This window comes from Pelophylax lessonae (genome assembly GCF_965119305.1).
Source record: "Pelophylax lessonae genome assembly, chromosome: 3".
Taxonomy (NCBI): domain Eukaryota; kingdom Metazoa; phylum Chordata; class Amphibia; order Anura; family Ranidae; genus Pelophylax; species Pelophylax lessonae.
The window spans coordinates 367,459,203-367,478,982 of NC_138770.1; the positions used below are offsets into that span (position 1 = coordinate 367,459,203).

Sequence of the window (19,780 nt, forward strand, 5' to 3'; positions counted from 1 at the left end):
TTCATAAATTATATCAATGCTACAGTAGAAAAATTACAGGAAAATACTTTTTTCAAATTTTTTACTATATATTCCAAATACAAACCAATAAAATAAAAAAAAAATAAAAAAAATGTCTCAAGAGGGTAAAGTCTTTCTAAACAATTACTTAAAAAGATGGCCATAAAGGTCTGTTCTCATACACTTCCTGTTAAAGGGTGAAAGTGATCTGTCACCCAAATGTTCTCCTACATTGTCAGCCTGTTACATGCGCTTCCAGTGGAGACTATAAGCAGCTGTGATAACATACATTGTACTAGCATGTTCTTCTGTTTTTAACCCTAAGGAAGCTAGCTTTGAATAAATACAGCTGCCACTAAAGCTGCTGCATACAGAGAAATGGATGCCAAATGTTCAAAATTAGCCAGGACAGTCTCACGCCTTGGATCTCAGTTATAATAATGCTTTGTACCAGGCAATGGTCTGGGATCACAGTGTCACTCTTTTTTGAGTTACTTTGCATGCTCAGTAACTCAATAAGGCATTCGTTATAATGATCAGGGGCAGTCTCTGCATAATTTAAGAAGGGGTTTGGGTGGTCCATTTCAGTAAAGAGGTTAAGTATGGGTAGGGGTACCCAATCACTGTGTAAGCCTGAATCAGATTGTAGGCATGGTTAACTGTGTTTAGCAAAAATTGTAAATTAGTTTTACTAGCAATTCTCTATATCTAGACCTTAAACTGTCAAGCTGATAGGCTGAGAGAGAAGATAAGCTTCCCCAAAACATGTTCCCAAGCTACAAGATCCAGTGATCATGCAGTGGGGGAAGAATTTAGACTAACAGAGTAAAAGGCGGGTGATTGGTGGAAGCGAGTGTGCACTTCAGCGCTGGAGTGTGCCCTACAGACTGGACATAGAGTTCCATCTTCTTCCTACACCAATGCTGGTGGCTGCAGCAGTGGTTCCTAGCATATGATGCCACCATTCCGAATACTACTGCAGAGGGATCACAATGTGTGGGTACATTACTTTTTAATACTTTCTTTAGAGTTTTACATATGTCAGTGTGTTCTGTCTAATGATTTCCTTTGCAGATAGCAATGCAGATAACTTTATTCACAGTTTTATTTTAGGGACAGAGTGGCTTAAGAAAATACATATCTATCTTTTTAGATAATGCTATCAAGTTAAATATTAAGTATACATCACCTGAAGTTCAGAATGGGGAGTCCATTTTGGTTTGCTGATTTCAAAGACCACCCAAGTGTACAGTGTAGAGTTAATCTGTAGAATAACATTAAAAGATGTTATAGAAAATTAAAAAATGTTTGGAACATTGCATTGAATTGCAATCATTATCATTATGTTAACATTTTAGGAAAGCTTTAGTCCAAAAATAAATACTTGAAAACACAGTTTAAATAAATAATTAATTAAAAAAGTGTAATTTAAATAATAAATTAATAGTTTAAAAGCATACCTGTGAGAAGCAGGTAAACACTTTTATGAGTATGTTTTAAAACTGAACTCCGGGATAAGCAAATATCGTTGTGTGTATTCTTACTTGATTCTTGATGTGCTTTTTGGATTTTTTTCAAATCTGTAGATTAATCTAGTGTAAAACTTTGTTTCTGTGCAGGAGCTTCCTGTAATAAAAACTTGTCACTGCTGCTCTCTCTCCTTGTACAGGGTAACCGATCCTGCATCCACCCCCTTTTGTAGTCTTCTTAACCACTTACCGCATACTGACGTATATATACGTTGGGTAACTTTGCGGGGTTATACAGGGATGATGCCTCTAGCTAGAGACACCATCCCGGTACCGTGGTTTAGTGCCAACGGTCGGCTTTCTGTCGGTAAAGACCGATGCGGCTCGGGAGCCGCTCGATCGTTACCTGGGTGAGACGCCCCCCCCTCCCGCCACATTCCGTGACTTTTAACGGGGCTCCCGTACCACCGGAAGCCCCGAGCACCCAGCCGTCACGTCCACCGGCTGGATGGAGTCCCAATCAAAGCCGGAAATGGCTTTGATCGGGTCTCCGATGACGTAACCCGGAGGCTGCGTCCATGACGTCACTTCTGGGTTACTGTGCTGCAAAAGGCGGCAAATTTAAAAAATGGATGTATGCAAAAACGCCGTTTTCAGGGTTTTGCATACATGGAAGTGTAGTGGAGGGTTTGAGGGTCTTTTAGACCCTTGATCCCTCCATAAAGAGTACCTGTCACTGCATATTGGTGTCACAAGGGATGTTTACATTGCTTATGACAGCAATAAAAGTTATCAGATTTTTTTTTTTTTAAAAAACTGTAATAAAGTTATATTATTTATAAGTATAGTTATAGTTATAAAATAAAATAAATAGGAAAAAAAAATTTAGCTCACGCACAAAAAAAAAAAAACGTATACGGAAGTCGAGCCGCGAATGAAATCGCTGTTCAAACCACACATGTGAGGTATTGCCGCGATCACGAGAGCGTGAGCAATAATTAAAAAAAATAGCTACACTCTAAGTCTAAACTGGTAACCGTTAAAAAAATTTAAAGCGTCGCCTATTGAGATTTCTATTGACCATAGTTTGTCGCCATTCCACGGGTGCGCGCAATTTTAAACCATAACATGTTGGGTATCTATTTACTCGGCGTGACATCATCTTTCACAATATACAAAAGAAATGGACTAACTTTACTGTTTAGTATTTTTTAAATGCAGTGAAATGTGATTTTTCAAAAATTTTCCCAAAAAAATGGCGTTTTAAAGACCGCTGCGCAAATACCGCGTGACAAAAAATATTGCAATGACCACCATTTTATTCTCCAGAGTCTTTGCTAAAAAAAAAAAAATATATATATATATATATATATATATATATATATATATATATATATATATAATGTTTGGGGGTTCTACGTAGTTTTCTAGGAAAAAATACTGGTTTTAACTTGTAAACAAAAAGTGTCCGAAATAGGGCTGGGGCTTAAGTGGTTAATGAAGCCTGCAGTGGGTGTAACCTGCCAGGGTCTGCCCTGCACAGGAAATGTTCAGCGAAGCACATTGATGATTTCACTGATACTGTTACAACTTACAAGGCAATATCTGGGTTTTCAAAAGCATTTGAAGCACACAAAGTGGATTGACTGTTAAGTAATAAATCTATTAAAAGTTTTTGATGCCCGGAGATCAGCTTTAAGTATGTAGAATGTAGAAGTATAAACAAAACAACAGCAGCATCACCAACAAAGCTAGCCTTTTATTGTAAACTTTTAAACCTTAATAGATACTAGGCACCATAAGGTACCACACTGTTACTTGTTACAGCAGGCCCCTCAAAACTTCATCAATGTACCCCCAAATGTATTTTCTGAAAGTCAACTTTTCAGGTTTAGCCACATTGCTTTCCCATGTGTGACAGTTTTTGGGGCTCAAGAGAAGTTTGCTCAGGCGTTCAAAGCTCAGGACATTTTGGGGACTTTGGGGAAGCTGACACCCATTGTACAAATCATTACACAGCCATACACGGAGACAGCTTTGAATAATATACCAAACATGATGGTTCTTGTTAACCTTTTTGCACATAATTATTATTCACATTACTCCACTGACATTTATACCAGAGTGAGTATTGCAAGTTCTAGTTGATGTTCAGCAATGATGACAAAATTATGCAGATGTCAAATAGAGGTCTTTTCTAATAATGAACACTATGTTGCTATAGCAAAATGATCATGAATATAACTTTTTGTAGTAAGCAGATCATCCCCTTAATCCCTCATTTACCATTGAGCGTCTGATAGCTAATTTAACTCCATGGTAGCTTGATGACTCAATGAACTTTTAGTAGTATTATCTTCAATCCTGGCTTTTTCAAGAAAATATATATTCTATTTGATGTTTTTTTTTTTGTTAATAAACACAGCTTGATATAAATATAACTCACTGAAAATACACAATACTTTCTCTATAAGCAACAGTAAGTCTGCTATGACCACAGTTGGTCATTTGACTATAGACTGTCAGCGATAACATTTAGTCATGACAGTTTTCTTAAATACAATACTTTCTTGGATATCTTGAAGGCTAAAAATGTTCCAATCTTTATTTGAAAGTAGGGGTTAGAGACTGTGAGACTCAAAAGTAAGAGACTGTGAGACTTAATTGGAAAATGGGTATATTTCTTCTAAACAACAAAAAAGGTTTAGATGAGCAAACTCAACAAGACTGAAATTTAACCCATGCAGATAAATGTAAATTATCAGCTGCGCTGCCACTCAGACCTCTAGACTTCATCCAATTTTCCGTATTTTTTTTGTTACAGTTTTTATTTATTTATTTTATTTAAATTTATGTTTGAGAAAAAGAATTTTGTTACACTGGAAAATTGGGACTATCATGATAGTTCAATAATTTAAGAGAAAAAAGCGCACACTCCTTGTCCAAAGGTAGCAAATTAACACAACAGATATAGCAAAAGAGTTGTAACATGTGACCCCATGCTACCTTAAATTGGATGTAAACCCTCACATATACCCAGTAAAGCGAACAGCCTCAGAAGATACACAGAAATATAACAAATCTCCCTATATAAGTTGTATTTGTATATCTACTGTCTTCGGCTTTCTACATGGTTTCGAAAGTGAACATCGTGTTTGAAATTTTCTTCCTGTTCTAGCACTGGGTATGGAGTCTTGGCATACACTGTGTGATAGCTGATTGAGGGAAAGGCCTACACCCCATCTCCACATAGACAGAGAAAGAAAGAAACATGCAGAGCTGTGCTGTGAATAGACCAGCTCTCTGCTTATCTATCTCTATGCACACACCCCGACCCAAATTTCCTGCTGCTTTTATCTCCTGTGTCTGAGAACTTGTCTGAAGTTATCATGCTGATACCAGAGGAATGGAGCAGCAGAAATACATGGGACTTAGGGCTTTGGAGAGAGATAAGTAAAAACTACAGATATGTGTGCCCAGGTCAAACTTCATGAATGGGGTTTACATCCACTTTAATACTATTATGAAAGTTTAAAAGATTAGATGTGTACATTAGGAATGTAGCCCAAAAAGGGCCCTTACCTCAAAACACTACTCGAATTCTTATGTACATCTAAAGCCTTTTTAATTACCTTTAGTTTTTTTCAAAGCACCAGAGCAGAAAGGAAGTCACATACTCATTAACATGAGTCTACTGAAAGGAGACTGTTGGGTTGATTTACTAAAACTGGAGAGTGCACAATCTGGTGAAGCTCTGTATGGTAACCAATCAGCTTCTGACTTCAGCTTGTTCAATTAAGCTTTGAAAAAAAAAGAAGCTAATTGGTTTCTATGCACAGCTGCATCAGATTGTGCACTCTACAGTTTTAGTAAATCAACCCCATAGTCCTGTCTAATAACTTATCATATTACATTACATTACATAACTTATTACCATTAACAGAATTTTTTTTTTGTCAGAACTTGCAATAGAATGGGCTGGTTTGTGGATTGGTCAGGCAAACTGGCCAATCCATGTTTCACACCGAGCATATGGGGGTATAACAGTTCCAATATTAGTTTGAGATGTGCCCAAGAAAACAAGCAAACAAAAAAGAAGGTAATAGATTTTAAAATACACCACCTGAAGGTAAGAAAAAAAAATCTAATGTTGTTGAATTCTCCATGCATTGAATTGTCTTGCAATAAAGTCTTTTCAGTGGTTGAAAATAATGAAAGGATTTTACAAAGGTTGAGGATTAGGGATCCGATTCAAGATACTCTAAAATCAAAGATTCCTCTTCCAGTCTAGAAAAATGCTCCAGGAATGTAACTGATACTAGGATATATGTTCAGAATTTATTAGTCTCTTTCAAGCTGAAGTAAAAGCATTTTCTTTTGAATATATAAAAATATACTGTATAATGCAAAATGAGTTGCTGGGTTGTTTCTGTTTAGGTTTGAGAGGTTACACTTGTACCATGATACCTGGCTATATCATAAGCAGTATGTCTGTAAACAAAGTGACATCTCAATAGTGCAACACTGTGTTTGATTTAATGGAACAGTCCTGGAAGTTGCACTTTTCTGAAAAACCCCGTAAGAAGGTGAAGGACCGCTCAAACCAGGCCATGTCTCCAATGCGTTTCATTCTGCCCACGGAATCTAGTTATGGGTTTGATTTACTAAAACTGGAAAGTGCAAAATCTCACGCAGCTCTGCAGGGAAACCAATCAGCTTCCAGTTTTTTTTTTTTTTTTGTGAAGGCTTCATTGAACAAGCTGAAGTTAAAGACTGATTGGCTACCATGCACAGCTGAACCAGATTTTTCATTCTCCAGTTTTAGTAAATCAATCCCACTGTTATGTGCAAAAATGTTGGTCTCTCAACAATCAACCTAATTTAGCAATATGTACCTACCATCATACTAGTAGGAAAAATATGTTTAAATAGCTGCATTATCTGATGCTAAATTGAAATAAATAAAGTAAAAATTTACCTACTTTTAGTTTATTTTACCAGCTTTTAAACTCCAGTTTCATAAAAGCAGGTGTCAAAGATTGAATTTTTTTTTTTATGAGAAATTTGAAAAGCTCAGCACCTCCTCAAATTAAAAAAGGTTATGATTTGTAAGTAGTTAGGACTTTTTGGTTTTGCTATTTGTGTTGCTTAAGCAACTTTCCCCTCAGAATGTCCTCCCTTGTTTTATTTGCCATTGTGTTTACCATAGCAATCCTGTGCAGGTTTTGTTGCTCTAGTATTATAATGTGTAATTCAGATTTTTCAGGTCTGTTAGCATACAACAACAGATTTCGTATTATTTTACATAATATAGACCTCCAGAAAAATATGTGGCCTTTCATCTTTACTTGGAATCTCACATATCCTTCGGGAATCAGTTTAGCACTATGATAAGGCACTAACACAGTGGTAGGATGTTCACATTTCACAGGAGTAGATAGTGAACCAACCTTTGCAATTAGAATTATATTAGCTTCTGTTCCAGAATTTAGCTACAGTTTCTCAATAGTAAAATCTGTATACCAGCCATAATCTAGTTTGTTTTTGTGCGTACCCTTGTGCTTGCTATAAAACACAAATAAGTAACGATTTTATTTCCCTTGGCTATTTAGTATCTTACTACACCATTTTACAAAATCTGTGTTTCTTTCACAGTTTTTCTATTAACTAGGCATTGTTTCAGCTGGTGTACTTATCTAGGTTTTGTAAAGTTGATGGCTTTACATTATATGCATTATATGCCTGCATACCTTGTTTTTTTTTTTACTTTGGACATTTGTATTGCGTTTACAGCAAGATACAACATACATTGGGCTCCATTCGCAAAAGCAAATTGCATGCATTATTTAGGTGTCCAGACGCATATTCCCTAAATAATGCATGTGATCCTGAAACTGTCAATTCATTGTACCGCTCTGCGGTATTTACCACAAAATGCTGAAAATGTTTGTTAAATACCGCATAAACTGGCTTAAACTCAGTTCACAGAAGGAAATAAAAAATTTAATCTATGCGGTAATTAAGTAGTGATCAAGGCATGAGGTATTTAAGAAATGTGTACTGGTTGTTAAGGAGCAGGCTACTGCCAGCGTCCTTTACAAGCAGAAAACTGTCATGTTTGTGAAGGAGTGGGCAGCCACTGTGTTCCTAACAACCAATGAGTCATCAGTTGTCAGTGAGGTTCCCCACTGACAGCTTTTTTTATATAAAATAATAACCAGCATTAATAAAGTCAGGGAAAAAAACAGCATGGGGTCCCCTACCAATCCATACCATGCCCTTCAGGGCTGGTATGGATTTTAAGGGGAACCTCCACCTTAATATAAAAAAAATTGCCCCCCTAAAACCCATACCAGACCCTTATCTGAGCATTTAGCCCTTTAGGCAAGGGAAGGTGGGAAATGAGAAAGTGCTCCCCCCTTAACCATACCCAGCTATATACCCTAAACATGGAGGGGGTGTTTTGAGTCAGGGGGACTCTGTTCAGCCTCCTCCCCACAACCCATGCCAGTGGTTGTGGGGGTCTGTGGCTGGGGGGCTTATCATAATCTGAAAATCTAGATCTTGCCCCCCCCTTTGTGGATGAGTAGGTAGGGGGGGCGATGTAGATCCCACATCATTCACAAAGAATGCTGCCCGCCCACCAAAAAAAGAGGAAAAAAAAGGAAGCTCAGTACCCAACAAAGGCTCCAGACTAATTACAGCTTTGCTGCCCCCCAGCTAAATAATCTAAGGGGCATGGGGCACCTAATGATGTCACCTGGTGGTCCCACCCCCTTTTGATGTTATAAACCCCAGCATGCTTAAGTCAGTGATATCACTAGGGGGTGGGGTCACCCAGTGACATCAATGGGTGGCAACCTCTTAGTTTATTTACTGGTGGGAGGCGGCCGAGATGTCATTTTTTGGGAGCTTTCGTCAGGAGTGGAGTTTTTTTTATCTTTGTGGGGTCAGCAGCTGGTGTGTATCATGATTTACGTGTAATCTACACCAGGGGGCATATTTTTTTCATTTTTGTTTTTTTTAAATAAAGGACTGCCTCATGTGTTTATTTATACTACACTTTGTTTTCCCCAAGGACAAGGTGCTTTGGGAGGCCCCCCCCACCCCAAAGCAACCCCCATGTTGAGGGCATGTGGCCTGGTATGGTTCATAGAGGGAGACACCCCTCTTTTCCTGATATGCCGGTCTGCATGCTCAGATAAGGGTCTGGTATGGTTTTTTGGGGGACGCCATCTTTTTTAAAATTTTGGCATGGGGGTTTATCTCAAATTCCATACCAGAACCAAAGGCCCCCCAAAATCCATACCAGACCCTTATGCAAGCATGCAGCCCAAAATGTCAGGAAAGGGGGGTGAGCGAGTGTCCCCCCCTGAACCATGCCACATGCCTTCAACAGGGGGGTGCTTTGGGGCAGGAGGGCCCCAAAGCACCTTGCTGCTGGCAATTCTTTTTACATTCAGCTGTCAGCAGGCATCCCTGCTGACAACTAATGACCCATCAGTTGTGAAGGACACGGCAGCCGTCCGCTTTTTAACAACCATTTGGTTTACTGGTTGTTAAGGATGCCGGTGGCTGCCCGTTCCTTAACTATTGCATACTGGGACCATTACTTATTTACCGCATTTATACATTTTTTTATCTCCTTTTGTGCATCGATTTTAATTCCTGTTTTATGCGGTATTTACCAAGCGTTTTTGCTTTATGTGGCAAGCACCAAAGCACCCAATCATGTTGAGGGCATGTGGCTTGGTATGGTTCAGAACGGCAGGTGCTCGCTCATTCCCTCCCCCCCCCTTTCCTGGGCGGCCAAGCTGCATGCTCAGGATAAGAGTCTGATATGGATTTTGGGGGGGACCCCACACCATTTGCTTTAATTTTGGCATGGGGGTTTCCCACAAAATCCATACTAGACCTGAAGGGATTAGTATGGATTGGGGGGGAGACCCCACACCGCTTTTTCCCTGATTTTTTAATGCCGGTAATTATTTTCTTTACATTCAGCTGTCAGCGGGAAACCCCACTGATAGCTGATGACTCATCGGTTGTTAAGGAAACAATGGCCGCCCACTCCTTAACAACCATGACAGGTACTGTTTGTTAAGGATGCTGGAGTTTACTTAATGCAAAGTTTCACTACTAAAATACTGCATCTGCTTCATACAATGAAGCATCTTTTATTGAATGTAGCTCACTGTCATTTCAGGTGAACCAGGCTAAATTGCATACATTGTTTATTAGTGGTCTCTGTTATTCTGTCAGTTGGCATAGATGTTTTTAATGCAAGATAAGACATCATCTAAGACAGGAATGCTTCTCAGTGAGTTAAACTGGAACTTCAACCATAGGGGGAAGTTCCACTTTTCTGCCTCTTCCTCCCCTCTTCTTCAACTTTTCATCCAAGTGGAAGTCCAACTTTCCCCCTCTCTGCCTGCAGCCTCTTGGGACACATCATAGGCGCCAGGAGGCTGTGGGACCATTCACAGTGCACAGCATGGCTCACACATGCACAGTGTGAAGCCACAAGAAGTCACAGCCAGCTTCCCAGAATTACCAAGGTGGCGCTGGGGACCTGAAAACTTGCAAAGAACCGATCTGGGTAAGGACAGAGCTGGCCCCCTGGACAGGTAAGTGTCCTTTTTATTAAAAGTCAGTAGGTACAGTATTTGTACATGCTGAATTTCAATTTTTTTTTGGGGGGGGGGGGGGTGGTAAGAACCTCTTTACACTGGGTATGCTAAATCATTGTCCTTTTTTTAAGAATGCAATGTTTCTTAGCACCTGAATAAGGTTCAAACAGGCTAATTCTAAAAATGACATTTACCATTCTTAACTCTGGTCGCTCTCCAAAAATCAGGATATAAGTATAGCAAAATACATAGGAATGATTCAGGCAGCACCGTCGTGAAGTAGCCACAATCTCTAAGGTGACCAATCTGCAAAATCGAAACAATATGAGTGGCAATATCCACAAACCTCCTATATGATCATAACTATAATACAGTTAATAACTTCCACTTTAGAATCCTTTGTTTCCAATGTAAAATTATAGAGTTGTAAGTACATAAACACTCTCGCTATATCTGCTAACTTGTATGCAAAAGCATAAACTAGGTAACAAAAGACCAAGTTGATCAGCAAGGTTTTTTTTTTTAAAAACTAGAGTTGATGCAGCCTAATCAATGCAGTTTTCCTATTTCATGCCTCAAATAACCCCAAGAACAGTTCTAAAAAGCAAGGCAGCAAGAAAAAATGTTTTTTTTTTTTCTGTTTTTTTTTTTTTGCTGGACTGTGTTTTCTTATGGCAGGGTTTGAGAATAAATATACTGCATATATTCTATACCAAGCCATGCGTGTTACAATATGTGAAAGTCATATAGCTAGATATAACTCTTTCCATCTTTAGTTTTCAATGAGATTTTCAGAGGATTTCAAAGGATTTAGATTTTCTCCATTCCTGTCAGTCACCCTTTTCTATACATGAAAATTCTCTTTCTAGCAAAACGCTGGGGGCTGATTGCAAATATAAATAAACATTAGTGCTGCAACCTCCTATTTTGTATACATATATACTCACCGGCCGCTTTATTTGGCACACATGTTCAATTGGTTGGTATCACAAATTGCTAATCAGCCAATCACATGGCAGCAACTCAATGCATTTAGGTATCTAGACGTGGTGAAGACGACTTGCTGAAATTCAAACTGAGCATCAGAATGAGAATGTAAGGGGGTTTAAGTGACTTTAAGCATGCCATGGTTGTTGGTGCCAGACGGGCTGGTCTGGGTATTTAAAAAACTGCTGATCTACTTGGATTTTCATGCACAACTATCTCTAGGGTTTACAGAGAATGGTCCTAAACAGAGAAAATGACCAACAAGTAGCAGTTGTGTGGACAAAAGTGCCTTATTGATGTCAGAGGTCAGAGGAGAATGGGCAGACTGGTCCGAGATGATAGAAAGGCAACAGTAACTCAAATAACCACTCATTACTTGTTTTGTAAGTACAATGAATGTGCATTTGTTATTTTTTTCTTCTCAGGTGCTTGTGAAGCATTGCAACTGTAATCATTGGATCCTGGGTGCAATGTCAGATCCTGGAGACACTTTACCATGTTCTCTGCCTGTACCCCTGTATGGGCTGTCAGTTTCAGAGCTGCAGGAAGTAGAACTCTCATAGTCCATTGAGAACTACAAGTACGTCTACCTTGGTGGCATACAGGTCTTGTATTTTTTTCATTCACATATCCCTGTGTGGGTGGAGTCCAGCACAGCCGTACCCATTTTAAAGTTGGTGGTTGGGGGAGAGGAACCCCTATCCACTGTAATAGGTGGGGTGCCCTGGGGTTGAGGGGGTTTGGAGTAACATGTTAAATGTGTAACACCCTAAATATATGTAACATGTTGCTAAAAGTGAACTCAGTCTTCAAGTAATTTAAACAGTTTTTAGTCATTTAAGTTTGCAAAACTCATTAATGAAGACATGACTGCATAAAAAAAGGTTTAAACTACTTGCATATAAGTACAAGATAGAGATCTTAATCCTTTCCCATATATTTAGTTGTTTGACTGGAGTTCTGCTTTTATTCTGAAAGGTCTTCTGCTGAGAAAGGACAGTGTAGAAGGGTATGTTTTCTGTGACCTTATTCTCTTTCCCCACAGTTACGAGTACCGTCACTGTGGATTCAGTGCTGTGCGCTGCAGAGGAAGAAACCACTGAATAAAAGGGCAAATCTTACCCCATCTGAATCTGCTCCATCAGCAGTTGTGGCTCATTGCACTGAGGCTACAGGACCATAGGTTTGATATCAGCCCAGAGAAATGTAGACCTTGTGCTGACAGGCCTTCTGCTGAGACGGAGAGAGCAGAATTATGAAAAGCAGATCAGAGGGTGGGGGCCCAGGCACTCATGCCATTGATCCGGGGTCCAGGTCACCCAGGAGAGGCTTTATGCAGGGCTCAACCATCAACACTGCGGCAGCCAATAGAGTACTCCCAGATGGCAAGGCCCAATGGCTGAAAATTATGACATCACACAATGACAAATTTGCCAGTACCCTTCAACTATGTAGCCTGTGGCCAGTAGATGAAGTGGATCTGCTGGGCAACCTGCTGGCCAACCCTGATTCAAATTCATTAGGATCGATCAGAAATGTATGCAGTAGCCCTCTCCCATCTTCAAGGGGACAGGTGGAAATGCCAGTGGTGCTGAACTTAGTTTTGTCTAAGCTATGAGTCATCTAAAAGGATTGAGATGTAACTTAAATGTAAAAGTAGGATAACTTTACCAATAGCTGAGATGTGACATAACCTGTAAAAGTAGCATGATTGTAGATATTGTTTAATTTAGTGGCAATAAAAGTACAGTACTCTCTGGATTGCATAATCAATAGTAGACAGATGTTCCTCAATCAGGCCTGGAAACCTGAAATGACACCTAGGTGCCAATAGAGTTCTTACATCCTTGTAGGTATAGATGAACCGGATACATGAATTGTCACCTCACTGAGCCTCAAATTGACTCTCTAGCCATTCTGTCTACAAGCCCAGCAGGGAACAAGGCCTATACACCCAGAAGGGCCCACACTGTCTACCAACAACTGATTTATGTCAAAGATCAGTGGAATATATTTTATCTCATCTCTTATCAAAAATAAAATATTAGTTGCAGAGAAATGAAAACAATTTCTTCTGATCATACACATTATGGTGTATGTGTGCAAATACAATTGTCTATGTAGTGTGCAAAGAATTTATTGGAGATCCACAAAATGGATGTATGGAGCCTGTTAATGACAGCAAAGGAGTGACTGGATTTGTTGTGATCGTACTGATGCACTGGTGTCTGAAATCCTACCCCAACCCAACCATCAGAACTATTCATGGCCCATTTAACTTTGGTCACTTCAGAACGCAGACCCATCCCCCAGGATGAGGAGTTAACACACCCTATTGTTGACTGACCAAAGGCTTCACATCCATATCTCACTAAACTGAGTAGCATGAGATATGGACAAGATGATTCACATGGAGCTGTTCCAGACTGGTGGATTTTGAATGTTTCTGACCTGCTCCTGTCAACAGGATAAATCTCAGTAAAATGTATTTCAGATTTTTTTTTTTAATCCCTTTGTATTTGCATAGCTAATAGCCAGACTGCATACAATTGCACAATTTGTTGGTAGATTGCATGCAGATTATAAACTAGCAGATCTACCACACATAAGTCTGTGTGTGTATGGTTGTCTAACAGATTAGTCAGTGGATAAACTGCTTGGGGGTGGCAAGTCATGTCTGGTTTGGGGGTTTGCTTGGACAGTGAGAAGAGCGAATAACACAGGGATTCTAGCTTGTAGGATAGTTTGAGGAATCCCAGAAGTGAGCTGATTGTTAGACTTCTCCCCAGCCCTTTAGAGTGCACCATATTGCATGTAAGATTTGTATATTCTGGTGTGTGGTCAGCCAGCTACATTGGACTGGAGTCTCCTTCTGGTGGGCAGAAGTATTGAGAGTTGTGAAAAGTGTATCACAGCCCGATTTACTTTCTCAACATAAGCTACCCCTCATTCCCTTGTACCCCAAACAAGGTTCTCGCCACAGTTAGCTAATCTCCATGGGTTTGCAGGATTGACAGACCTTCATGTTGGTGTAAAAAGTATTTTACAACTAAAAATCCTTTTAAGGACAGGTATTTGTCCGAAACAACTAATTGCTAGCTAACTCTTGATATACAGTGGGTACGAAAAGTATTCAGACCCCCTTATATTTTTCACTCTTTGTTATATTGCAGCCATTTGCTAAAATCATTTAAGTTCATTCTTCTTCCTCATGAATGTACACATAGCACCCCATACTGACAGAAAAACACAGAATTGTTGACATTGTTGCAGATTTATTAAAAAAGAAAAACTGAAATATCACATGGTCCTAAGTATTCAGACCCTTTGCTCAGTATTTAGTAGAAGCCCCCTTTTGATCTAATACAGCCAGGAGTATTTTTGGGAAAGATGCAACAAGTCTTTCACACCTGGATTTGGGGATCCTCTGCCATTCCTCCTTGCAGATCCTCTCCAGTTCTGTCAGGTTGGATGGTAAACGTTGGTGGACAGCCATTTTTAGGTCTCTCCAGAGATGCTCAATTGGGTTTAAGTCAGGGCTCTGGCTGGGCCATTCAAGAACAGTCACGGAGTTGTTTTGAAGCCACTCCTTTGTTATTTTAGCTGTGTGCTTAGGGTCATTGTCTTGTTGGAAGGTAAACCTTCGGCCCAGTCTGAGGTCCAGAGCACTCTGGAGAAGGTTTTTGTCCAGGATATCCCTGTACTTGGCCGCATTCATCTTTCCCTCGATTGCAACCAGTCGTCCTGTCCCTGCAGCTGAAAAACAACCCCACAGCATGATGCTGCCACCACCATGCTTCACTGTTGGGACTGTATTGGACAGGTGATGAGCAGTGCCTGGTTTTCTCCACACATACCGCTTAGAATTAAGGCCAAAAAGTTATATTTTGGTGTCATCAGACCAGAGAATCTTATTTCTCACCATCTTGGATTCCTTCAGGTGTTTTTTAGCAAACTCCATGCGGGCTTTCATGTGTCTTACACTGAGGAGAGGCTTAAATGTTCAGGTTGTTCTGAACTTTAATGGGAAAAGGTTCTAGGGTCAAAATGAAAATAGGGAAGGATAATGGGAAACCTTGTCTAGTCTCATTTGTAATGTCAATGGGTCTTGAAAGGGTGTCATTCGCATTTACAATAGGTGAGAGGTTTAAATATACGGCTCCTATTTAGCATAGCATCTTAGACTGAAGGTCAGTATGTTCCAGTGATGAATAAGTAAAGTCCCAGCTGACACAATCTAAGGTCTTCTTAGCATCTGTAGATAAGAGAAGTACCAAAATAGCCTTTAATCAAGTCATGTGAATGAGGTTGATGGGCCCGGTTGTATTGTCTCTAGCTTCATAAGAGGGAATAAATTCCACGTGGTCTAGCTGGATAAGTTGGTGTAGATGTGGGATGAATTGATTGGCTATAGTTTAAAGTCACAGTTGAGTAGAGATATGGGACAGTAGTTAGAATATGGGGAGCTTTATGTTATTTAGGAATGACTGTAAAGTGTGCTCACAGAGCGACTTTGGGAATAATCTGTGGTCTGTGGCTAGAGCAAGCTGACAGAAAATTGGTATACCAGAGGGGCAGAAATATTTCCTAGTAAGAAAGGGTTAGGCCATTTGGTCCTGGGGTCTGGCTGGATTGAACTTAGAGATGGCACAAGATAGTTCTTCAAATGTCAGAGGGGTTTCCATGTCCGTGCAAGTGTCTGAGGGGAGAGAATGGAGCCCTGTCTCTGAAATGTAATTCTTATCTGACATTTTGTTCTGCTGTGGGTGGCTCTGGGAGCATGTTTAGATTGTAAATTATACAGTAGATTTTGAAGGCATCTGCTCTGTGGCATTGGGTGTTAAGGCATTTTCCATCTTAAGAAGTGATGTTAGAGATATTAGACTGAGACAATTGCTTCCTGGGGGCCTGGGCTAACCAACTTAATGCCAAATTCATAGAATGGTCATTGGCATTTTGCTAAAGAAACCTTGGCTTTAAGAAGAACAGGCAATTTAAGTTTCGCTCATTCTTTGGAGCTCAGTTCCTTGCTCCCTAGCCAATGACAATTTATGCAGCTACTCTAGCTTCCATATATGTTGAGTAATTCACTTTGGTTTCCTTTCACTCATTTGAGCCTCAAACTGTGCTTTATTTGTAGGCTCCTAAAGAAACAGATATGTGCTTTCCAGATGATTCTGGGGTTAAGTTCAGAACAGCTGTTCAGAACAGCAATCACCGAAAAAGGCCACAAGTTCTTTGGCGAGATCCATGGCTTCTGGTGTTTGTAGTAAGTGTTTATTAAGTTGCCATTGTCACAACTTTTTCTGAAGGCTAGGAAATTTCACAGACATTTGAATAGGAGCATGATTAAATGCAGTATTGTGACCAATCGAGGATGGGATAATGAGTCTTTATGTGTGATGAAGAAATAATCAATCTAAGTTATTGTTTTGTGGGTTTTAGAGAAAAAAAAAAGTATAGTATCCTATGTATCCATCAGTTGGTGGTGATGTAAGACCTTTTCGAGTTGTTTAAGCGTAATGAAAAAAAATGGGAGGAACCTCTAGAGACATCCAGTAGGAGGTTGAACATCAAATTAAAGTCAACTACAATAATAGTTACAAACACCTTAAAGTTATGTAGTTGCCCATGGGTTTGTTTGCAAAATGGCATGTGATTGGCATTGGGAACTGAAACAAGCCTTTTACAAAACAGTAGTAGCCTTCTTTGTCAGTAAATTGCCAAGGACCAAAATATAAACTAAAAATACTGGAAAACTTCCAAAAACACTTGATACCACCTGATGAGTATTCCTTCCTCCCAGCCAGGGTCGGAACAAAGGAGGGGGCACTAGGAGATTTGCACCACTGGTTGGTTTTTGTGTCTTTTAGCCGCTCACAGCCTCTAGCACAGAACTGAGGGGGTTTTGGAACACTTCCTGAGCTCCATAGTACAAGTCTGATAGGCGGGTGGATGGGGACAAAAGCCGGCAAAAGATGCCAGGACTTGAACCAGACAGATGTCATACCGATGAAGCACTCAGAGTACAGGTACAGTGCAATGATATTATTCTATACTCAGTTAAGGATTTACTCACATGTGCTCAGTGGATCTTTGTAAGAATTCTTAAAATGACTCTATGTGCTATTTGATGGATTATTCTGGAAGCACTGTACTTTTTGCGTTTTCACGTTTTTGGGCTTCTTTACAATTGTGGTGGGGAAAGGGGAGTGTAAAAACATGGGGCTGAGCCATGTTTGTACTGCCCCCCAACCACACCTCCTAAAGTGATTAAGGTAATTAAAAAAAAAAAAAATAACAAACATGACTATACTTACCTGCTCTGTGTAATGGAACTGCACAGAGAGGCCGCACACCTCTATTCTTGTCCCCCGCCAGTATTCCTGGCCCCTCCCCTCTGTCTAGTTCCCCCATGGGAAGCCACTTTCTATGGGGGCACTCATGAATGCTCGCACCCGAGCCCCTCTGCTGTGTTCCCATGACACAGACAGCGGGACTCAGCTCCGCCCCCCACTCCAGTGTCACCGGCATTGATTGACAGCAGTGAGAGCCAATAATATGCCCTACTGACACCATCATTTTCAGGGGGGTGAACTGAGTGTTTGCCCTGGGTGAAAGAATGTCTAACTTTGCCACTGTATCTAGCCCTACTTTCTGTCAAGACATACAAATAGCTCTTAGAGACCATTTTACCCTGAATCAAACTCCCAACATATTGTCAATCTCAGAGGCACATGCATCCTAATAGCTTTTGAGGAAACGGGATAAGCGTTTATGTTTAAAGCAGTTGGAGACAGACTACCAAACCCTCCATGCACTCTTTCAGTCCCACCTGACACTGGCCAATAGACAGCAGCTAGAGAAAACCCGTACTAAGCTTTACATTGTATTGACGAAATCCTCAGAAAAAATCATGTGTCGTTCTAAACACAAATACGTCATGAAAGCTGATAAATCTGATACTCTGCTTGCATGAGATTATAAACCTATTAGTCTCAAGCTCTCTAGAGACCATTTTACAAGCAATCTAATTAAAGGTCCAGGGGAATTCAATGAACACCTCTAGAAACTTTACTTGACAGTGGGTGCTTTTTCTTCTGAGCAGGCTGACTACCTCCTGGAGGGTGTCTCCCTCTCTGCTATGTCCTTGATCCAGAAAGCCCTTCTTGATCAACCCATCTCCCTAGAAGAAGTCCTGCAAACAATCAAAACTGTCCCCAACTTTCCTGATACTTTGTCAATGCTTCGACTTTCTGTCGTCTGAAATTTTTTGCTACCTCCAAATTAAACATTTCTTTCTCACTAACTCATTCTCTCATTTGTCTAAAGATCAGCTTACCACATTTGAACACATGTGAAAAAGACCCTAATGCTTTAATATTTACACTGTACCTCACAATGCTTTCTAAACCTCACCACAACCCCCGAACCTACATTAGCAAATGGGAATCTGACCTCTGTGTTACTTATGATCCTGAGGATTGGACAGAAATATGTCTGGCTGCTAAGTCCTGCTCCAAGAATAGTGCCGCATTGGACTCATCCCATAAATTTCTTTCTTGCTGATATCTGGTCCCAGCACGTGTCTCTAAATTTGTACCGGACTATACCCCAGAGTGGTTCCAGGCCTGCAAAGAATTAGGAACACACCCTTCATGTCTAGCGGACATGCCCCATAATCCACACTTTTTGGAGTTATTTGCTCTACTTTCCTCAACACTAGACACCCCCATTGCGTTGGGTCCAACTGTAGCTATACTCAATATGCTTCCCCTAAACATCACTACCATCCTCTTTCAAATTACAAATGCAGCTTAACAAACTGTGACACCTGCCTAGAAAACTTCTGCCCTGAGTCTTCTCTAAGTAAAAAATGGGTCATGCAAACCATGAGCCATGATAAAATTAATGTCACCCTGCATGACCAAATTAACAAATATACTAAAATCTGGCAGTCATGCATTGATATATTGCTTCCCTAAAACTTTTAATCTACGTTGCTTGAAACATAATTATCACCAACCCACACATCTCCTCCATCTCCTCAGCCTCCACCTAGGGAATTCCTATCTTGCACTACCCCAACCCCCTGGTACATGTTACCCTTTTCTGCCACTTTTTGTTTTTCTTCATGGGATATACAATTTGGGACAACAGCCTATTTTGTTGCAAACATAGCCAGATACACTGTTGAATTTTTTTTAACTACCTTGGATACTCATGTGCGGTTTCCTTCTGTACTGAAAGATCCATGGCTCTAATATAAATGCTGACCAATAATGATTATGTTAACATTTGGGTCTTCAATGAAACTCTTTGAACAGAAAAAAAAAGTACTGAAAAATGTCCTGCCGCTGGCTAGTTTTCTACATTATAACTTTTGGCTTTGAGTGATTGGTGCCTATCAAGCAGTTGTTTCTGAATGTCCGTTCAAGAGTTACCATTCTGTTGCAGAAACGTACTGTATTCTTTTAAATAAATTCAGCTTCTCAGTCGCAAATCTTCCCCACTGTGGTAAAGGCCCTCTCTGATGTGACTTGTGCAGCAGGGCAAGCTAGTACTTCAAGGACATAGTGGGTCACTTCCAAGCAGTTATACATCCTTGACACCCCCAGCAGTCCATTGATATGTTCACTTGTAGGAATTATAGTTAGAGCCTTGCTGTCTCTGCTCATGTTTGTTTGACCAGGG

At 40.2% G+C, this 19,780-nt stretch overlaps 1 protein-coding gene across 1 annotated transcript in view; it reads right to left on the reverse strand.

Annotated features, from left to right (window-relative positions):
- Positions 1 to 19,780, reverse strand: part of CNR1 (cannabinoid receptor 1) — a 92,690-nt gene that overhangs the window by 46,604 nt on the left and 26,306 nt on the right. Inside the window, exon 2 of the mRNA XM_082251969.1 lies at positions 1,190 to 1,264. The gene's annotated coding sequence lies outside the window, so the exon portion shown is untranslated. The remainder of the gene's footprint in view (positions 1 to 1,189; positions 1,265 to 19,780) is intronic.